The sequence below is a fragment of the Triticum dicoccoides genome, chromosome 4B (genome assembly GCF_002162155.2).
Source record: "Triticum dicoccoides isolate Atlit2015 ecotype Zavitan chromosome 4B, WEW_v2.0, whole genome shotgun sequence".
NCBI classification, from domain to species: Eukaryota; Viridiplantae; Streptophyta; class Magnoliopsida; order Poales; family Poaceae; genus Triticum; species Triticum dicoccoides.
Window position 1 is genome coordinate 523,235,056 of NC_041387.1, and position 8,662 is coordinate 523,243,717.

The following is an 8,662-nucleotide window of genomic DNA, read 5'->3' on the forward strand; positions in this document are numbered from 1 at the left end:
GTACTGCCCTTTCTTGTACAAGCATCCCACTTATGATTAACCCTATTGCAAGCATCCGCAACTACAAAAGAAGTATTAAGGTAAACCTAACCATAGCATGAAACATATGGATCCAAATCAGCCCCTTACGAAACAACTCATAAACTAGGGTTTAAGCTTCTATCACTCTAGCAACCCATCATCCACTTATTACTTCCCAATGCCTTCCTCTAGGCCCAAACAATGGTGAAGTGTCATGTAGTCGATGTTCACATAATACCACTAGAGGAGAGACAACATACATCTCATCAAAATATCAAACGAATACCAAACTCACATGACTACTTATAGCAAGACTTCTCCCATGCCCTCAGGAACAAGCATAACTACTCACAAATCATATTCATGTTCATAATCAGAGGGGTATTAATATGCATATAGGATCTGAACATATGATCTTTCACCGAATAAACCAACTAGCATCAACTACAAGGAGTAATCAACACTACTAGCAACCCACAGGTACCAATCTGAGGCTTTGAGACAAAGATCGGATACAAGAGAAGAACTAGGGTTTGAGAGGAGATGGTGTTGGTGAAGATGTTGATGGAGATTGACCCCCTCCCGATGAGAGGATCGTTGGTGATGACGACGGTGATGATTTCTCCCTCTCGGAGGGATGTCTCCCTGGCAGAACAGCTCCGCCGGAGCCCTAGATTGGTTCCACCAAGGTTCCGCCTCGTGGCGGCGGTGTCTCATCCCGAAAGCTTACTTATGATTTTTTGCAGGGTAAAAGACTTCATATAGTAGAAGATGGGCACCAGAGACCTGCCAGGGGGCCCACGAGGCAGGGGGCGCACCCAGCAGGGTAGGGCGCACCCCCCACCCTCGTGGATGGTGGGTGGTCCCCCTCTGTATTTTCTTTGCTCAGTATGTTTTATTAATTACAAAAATAACTTCCGTGGAGTTTCAGGACTTTTGGAGTTGTGCAGAATAGGTCTCTAATATTTGCTCCTTTTCCAGCCCAGAATTCCAGCTGCCGGCATTCTACCTCTTCGTGTAAACCTTGTAAAATAAGAGAGAAAAGGCATAAGTATTGTGACATAACGTGTAATAACAACCCATAATGCAATAAATATCGATATAAAAGCATGATGCAAAATGGACGTATCACGGACATGTCGTCCTTAAACGAGCTGCTAGATCGCATCGCCACCCTGGGGGTTTCAACTGACTATGATTGGATCGGTCTTAAACCCGACCAGAGGCAAATCAATCTCCCGCCGATCACTCACCTGGTAGCGGTCGTCGAGGAACGAGCTGATACGTCTCCAACGTATCTATAATTTTTTATTATTCCATGTTGTTTTATTATCAATCTTGGATGTTTTATAATCATTTTATAGTCATTTTATATCATTTTTTGGTACTAACCTATTGGCATAGTGCCAAGTGCCAGTTGTTGTCTTCTGCATGTTTTACATCGCAGGAAATCAATATCAGATGGAGTCCAAATGCCACACCAATTTATGATGTTTTTATGGGCTAGAAGGCACACAGCGGGCCCTAGTTGCACCTGCGGGGAGTCCCGAGGAGGGGACAACCCACCAGGGCGCGCCAGGAGGCCCAGGCGCCCCCTGGTGGGTTGTGCCCACCTTGGGTGCCTCCTGGACCGACTCTTTGCTCTATAAATACCCCAATATTCCAGAAACCCTAGAGAGGTTGATTAATTTTTCATCCAGCCGCTGCAGAGTCCAGAACCACGAGATCCAATCTAAACACCATCACGGAGGGGTTCACCACTTCCATTGGTGCCTCTCTGATGATGCATGAGTAGTTCTTTGTAGACCTTCGTGTCCGTAGTTAGTAGCTAGACGGCTTCCTCTCTCTCTCTCTCTCTCTCTCTCTCTCTCTCTCTCTTGATTATCAATATAATGGTCTCTTGGAGATCCATATGATGTAAGTCTTTTGGCGGTGTGTTTGTTGGGATCTGATGAACTTCGAGTTTATGGTTAGTTATATCTTTTTATATCCATGAAAGTTATTTGAGCTCTTTGATCTCTTATATGGGTGATCTCTTATAGCCTCATATTTCTTCTCCAATATTTGGGTTTTGTTTGGCCAACTTGATCTATTTATCTTGCAATGGGAAGAGGTGCCAAGTAGTGGGTTCGATCTTACGGTGCTTGATCACAGTGACCGAAAGGGAACCGACACGTATGTATCATTGCTACTAAGGATAAAAATACGGGATCCAAATCTGCCGCAATAGATAAACGGATCTTGTCTACATCATGTCATCGTTCGTATTGCATTACTCATTTTTCCATGAACTTAATACACTAGATGCATGTTGGATAGCGGTCGATGTGTTGAGTAATAGTAGTAGATGCAGGTAGGAGTCGGTCTACTAATCTTGGACGTGATGCCTATGTAATGATCATTGCCTGGATATCGTCATGATTATTTGAAGTTCTATCAATTTCCCAACAGTAATTTGTTTACCCACCGTTTGCTATTTTTCTTGAGAGAATCCACTAGTGAAACCTACGGCCCCGGGGTCTTCTTTCTCATACATTTGCCTTGCAATCTACTTTTTTCTTGTGTTTATTTTCAGATCTATTAAACCAAAAAATACAAAAATACCTTGCTGCAATTTATTTGTTCCGCGATCTATTTATCCCATCTACAAATTTACCTCACGTCCTTTGCCTATCTTGAGGCGCCGTACCCCGAAAGGGATTGACAACCCCTTTAACACGTCGGGTTGCGAGGCATTATTATTTGTGTGCAGGGGCTGTTTACGTTGTGTTGCTTGGTTATCCTACTGGTTCGATAACCTTGGTTTCATATCTGAGGGAAATACGTACCACCGTTGTGCTGCATCATCCCTTCCTCTTTGGGGAAATACCGACGTAGCATCAAGCGACATCACGAGCCGATAACGCTTCTTCTCATAAATTAAAAACCAGATATGTTCGGGTGTCCGAACCCTTCGAGCCGGATACCCTTCCTTCGGATGGGACTCCGCCTCCCCCAAACTCAGGGTCGGACATCGGGTCCGGGGAGCACTTGGATCTTCCCGGACCCGAACTAGTGACCTCGGAGATTTTGCAAGCTCCAAACACAAATTTGGGTCGGGATTCAAGTTTTAGCCCACCCACCCACCACAATCAATACTCTCCAAGTAATTCAGGCCCTCCACACATATATGACCTGATGTATGTACGGCAACAACCTCAGGAAACGGTCCATCACTTTTGGGCCAGGTTCCTACTTGTAAAAAACAAAATTAAAGATTTTTGCCACGACGATGCAGTCTTGGTCTTTCATTGCAATTGTACCGACAAGGGAATCCGGAATAACCTCGACCGTCGTTGCACGAACACTTGTAATTGTTAAAAGTAATCCACATAAGAAACTAATCCTAGACCAAGAATAAAATAACTGGGCAGAGAGAAAAAAAATGAAAAACCTTGTAATTGTTAGAAAGTCTAAAAAAGAGACATGAACACTTCAGTAAAAGGATAAAAACTTGGTTTGGTACATAATTTGCACATATGTCTACCTATTGAGGTGCACATCTAAAGAGGTCAGATCAGGCTCATATCTATGTGTCTAACATAAGAGTGACTGATAACCCACAAGTATAGGGGATCGCAACAGTTTTTTAGGGTAGAGTATTCAACCCAAATTTATTGATTCGACACAAGGGGAGCCAAAGAATATTCTCAAGTATTAGCAGTTGAGTTGTCAATTCAACCACACTTGGATAACTTAGTATCTGAAGCAAAGTATTTAGTAGCAAAGTAGTATGGAAGTAGCAATAACAGTGGCAAAAGTAACAGTAGCAGTTTTGTAGTAATTGTAGCAGTAGCAACGGTAAAGTAAACAAGCAAAGCACAATATGTGAAAAGCTCGTAGGCATTGGGTCGGTGATGGATAATTATGTCAGATGCGATTCCTCATGTAATAGTTATAACATAGGGTGACACAGAACTAGCTCCAATTCATCAATGTAATGTAGGCATGTATTCCGAATATAGTCATACGTGCTTATGGAAAAGAACTTGCATGACATCTTTTGTCCTAACCTCCCGTGGCAGCGGGGTCCTAATGGAACTAAGGGATATTAAGGCCTCCTTTTAATAGAGTACCGGACCAAAGCATTAGCACTTAGTGAATACACAAACTCCTCAAACTATGGTCATCATCGAGAAGTATCTCGATTATTGTCACTTCAGGGTTGTCGGATCATAACACATAATAGGTGACTATAGACTTGCAAGATAGGATCAAGAACTCACATATATTCATGAAAACATAATAGGTTCAGATCTGAAATCATGGCACTCGGGCCCTGGTGACAAGCATTAAGCATAGCAAAGTCATAGCAACATAAATCTCGAAACATAGTGGATACTGGGGATCAAACCCTAACAAACTAACTTGATTACGTGGTAAATCTCATCCAACCCATCACCGTCCAGCAAGCCTACGATGGAATTACTCACGCACGGTGGTGAGCATCATGAAATTGGTGATGGAGGATGGTTGATGATGACGACGGCGATGAATCCCCCTCTCCGGAGTCCCGAACGGACTCCAGATCAGCCCTCCCGAGAGAGTTTAGGGCTTGGTGGCGGCTCCGTATCGTAAAACACGATGAATCTTTCTCTCTGATTTTTTTTCTCCGCGAACGTGAATATATGGAGTTGGAGTTGAGGTCGATGGAGGTCCAGGGTGCCCACGAGGCACGGGGCGCGCCCCCCACCATCGTGGACAGGGTGTGGCCCCCCTGACATTGATTCTTTCACCAATATTTTTTATTAATTCTGAAAAGTTGCTCCGTGGATTTTCATGTCATTCCGAGAACTTTTATTTCTACACAAAAATAACACCATGGCAGTTCTGCTGAAAACAACATCAGTCCGGGTTAGTTTCATTCAAATCATGCAAGTTAGAGTCCAAAACAAGGGCAAAAGTGTTTGGAAAAGTAGATACGACGGAGACGTATCAACTCCCTCAAGCTTAAACATTTGCTTGTCCTCAAGCAATTCAGTTGACAAACTGAAAGTGATAAAGAAAAACTTTTACAAACTCTGTTTGCTCTTGTTGTTGCAAATATGTAAAGCCAGCATTCAAGTTTTCAGCAAAGATTATGAACTAACCATATTCACAATAACACTTAGTTCTCATGTTCACTCATATCAATGGCATAATCAACTAGCGAGCAATAATAATAAATCTGGGATGACAACACTTCCTCAAAACAATCATAATATAATATAACAAGATGGTATCTCACTAGCCCTTTCTGAGACCACAAAACATATATGCAGAGCACTTGTAATTGTTAAAAGTAATCCACATAATAAACTAATCCTAGACCAAGAATAAAATAACCAGGCAGAGAAAAAAATATGAAAAACCTTGTAATTGTTAGAAAGTCTAAAAAAATGACATGAACACTTCAGTAAAAGGATAAAAACTTGGTTTGGTCCATAATTTGCACATGTGTCTACCTATTGAGGTGCACGTCTAAAGAGGTCGGATCAGGCTCATATCTATGTGGCTAACATAAGAGTGACTCATAACCCACAAGTATAGGGGATCGCAACAGTTTTCGAGGGTAGAGTATTCAACCCAAATTTATTGATTCGACACAAGGGGAGCCAAAGAATATTCTCAAGTATTAGCAGTTGAGTTGTCAATTCAACCACACCTGGATAACTTAGTATCTGAAGCAAAGTATTTAGTAGCAAAGTAGTATGGAAGTAATGATAACAGTGGCAAAAGTAACAGTAGCAGTTTTGTAGTAATTGTAACAGTAGGAACGGTAAAGTAAATAAGCAAAGCACAATATGTGAAGAGCTCGTAGGCATTGGATCGGTGATGGATAATTATGTCGGATGCGATTCCTCATGTAATAGTTATAACATAGGGTGACACAGAACTAGCTCCAATTCATCAATGTAATGTAGGCATGTATTCCAAATATAGTCATACGTGCTTATGGAAAAGAACTTGCATGACATCTTTTGTCCTACCCTTCCGTGGTAGCAGGGTCCTAATGGAAACTAAGGGATATTAAGGCCTCCTTTTAATAGAGTACCGGACCAAAGCATTAACACTTAGTGAATACATGAACTCCTCAAAGTACAATTATCATCGAGAAGTATCCCAATTATTATCACTTCAGGGTTGTCGGATCATAACACATAATAGGTGACTATAGACTTGCAAGATAGGATCAAGAACTCACATATATTCATGAAAACATAATAGGTTCAGATCTGAAATCATGGCACTCGGGCCCTAGTGACAAGCATTAAGCATAGCAAAGTCATAGCAACATCAATCTCAGAACATAGTGGATACTAGGGATCAAACCCTAACAAAACTAACTTGATTACATGGTAAATCTCAAGTAACCCATCACCGTCCAGCAAGCCTACGATGGAATTACTCATGCACGGTGGTGAGCATCATGGAATTGGATGGTTGATGATGACGAGGGTGATGAATCCCCCTCTCCGGAGCCCCGAACGGACTCCAGATCAGCCCTCCCGAGAGAGTTTAGGGCTTGGCGGCGGCTCCGTATTGTAAAACACGATGAATCTTTCTCTCTGATTTTTTTCCGTGAACATGGATATATGGAGTTGGAGTTGAGGTCGGTGGAGGTCCAGGGGTCCCACGAGGCAGGGGGCGCGCCCTAGGGGGTGCACCCCCCACCCTCGTGGACAGGGTGTGGCCCCCCTGACATTGATTCTTTTGCCAATATTTTTTATTAATTCTGAAAAGTTGCTCCGTGGATTTTCAGGTCATTCCGAGAACTTTTATTTCTGCACAAAAATAACACCATGGTAGTTCTACTGAAAACAGCGTCAGTCCGGGTTAGTTTCATTCAAATCATGCAAGTTAGAGGCCAAAACAAGGGCAAAAGTGTTTGGAAAAGTAGATACGACGGATATGTATCAACTCCCCCAAGCTTAAACATTTGCTTGTCCTCAAGCAATTCAGTTGACAAACTGAAAGTGAGAAATAAAAACTTTTACAAACTCTGTTTGCTCTTGTTGTTGCAAATATGTAAAGCCAGCATTCAAGTTTTCAGCAAAGATTATGAACTAACCATATTCACAATAACACTTAGGTCTCATGTTCACTCATATCAATGGCATAATCAACTAGCGAGCAATAACAATAAATCTCGGATGACAACACTTTCTCAAAACAATCATAATATAATATAACAAGATGGTATCTCGCTAGCCCTTTTTGAGACCGCAAAACATAAATGCAGAGCACCTTTAAAGATCAAGGACTGACTAAACATTGTAATTCATGGTAAAAGAGATCCAGTCATACCCAATATAAACTAATAGTAATGCATGCAAATGATAGCGGTGCTCTCCAGTGGGTGCTTTTGAATAAGAGGGTGATGACTCAACATAAAAGTAAATAGATAGGCCCTTCGCAGAGGGAAGCAGGGATTTGTAGAGGTGCCAGAGCTCGATTTTTAAATAGAGATAAATACTATTTTGAGCGGTATACTTTCACTGTCAACATAACAACTGAGAGATCTCGATATCTTCCATGCTACACACATTATAGGTGGTTCCCAAACAGAATGGTAAAGTTTATACTCCCCCACCACCAACAAGCATCAATCCATGGCTTGCCCGAAACAACGGGTGCCTCCAACTAACAACAATCCTGGGGGAGTTTTGTTTGCAACTATTTTGATTTGATTTAAGCATGGGACTGGGCATCCCGGTGACCAACCATTTTCTCGTGAATGAGGAGCAGAGTCCACTCCTCTTGAGAATAACCCGCCTAACATGGAAGATACAAACAACCCTAGTCGATACATGAGTTGTTCGAGCATACAAAACAGAATTTCATTTGAAGGTTTGGAGTTTGGCACATACAAACTTACTTGGAACGGCAGATAGATACCGCATATAATAAGGTATGGTGGACTCATATGGAATAACTTTGGGGTTTATGGAGTTTGGATGCACAAGCAGTATTCCTGCTTAGTACAGGTGAAGGCTAGAAAGAGACTGGGAAGAGACCAACTAGAGAGCGACAACAGTCATGAACATGCATTAAAATTAATCAACACTGAGTGCAAGCATGAGTAGCATATAATCCACCATGAACATAAATATCGTGAAAGCTATGTTGATTTAGTTTCAACTACATGCATGAACATGTGCCAAGTCAAGTCACTCGAATCATTCAAAGGAGGATACCATCCTATCATACCACATCAAAACCATTTTAATAGCATGTTGGCACGCAAGGTAAACCATTATAAACTCTTAGCTAATTAAGCATGGCATAAGCAACTATAATCTCTAATTGTCATTTGCAAACATGTTTATTCATAATAGGCTGAATCAGGAACGATGAACTAATCATATTTACAAAAACAAGAGAGGTCGAGTTCATACCAATTTCTCTCATCCCAATCATTTTATCATATATCGTCATTATTGCCTTTCACTTGCATGACCAAACGGTGTGGATAATAATAATAGTGCACGTGCATTGGACTAAGCTGGAATCTGCAAGCATTCAATTCAAGGGAGAAGACAAGGTAATATGGGCTCTTGGTTAAATCAACAATCATGCATATGAGAGCCACTCAACATTTTCATCATGGTCTTCTCCTCTC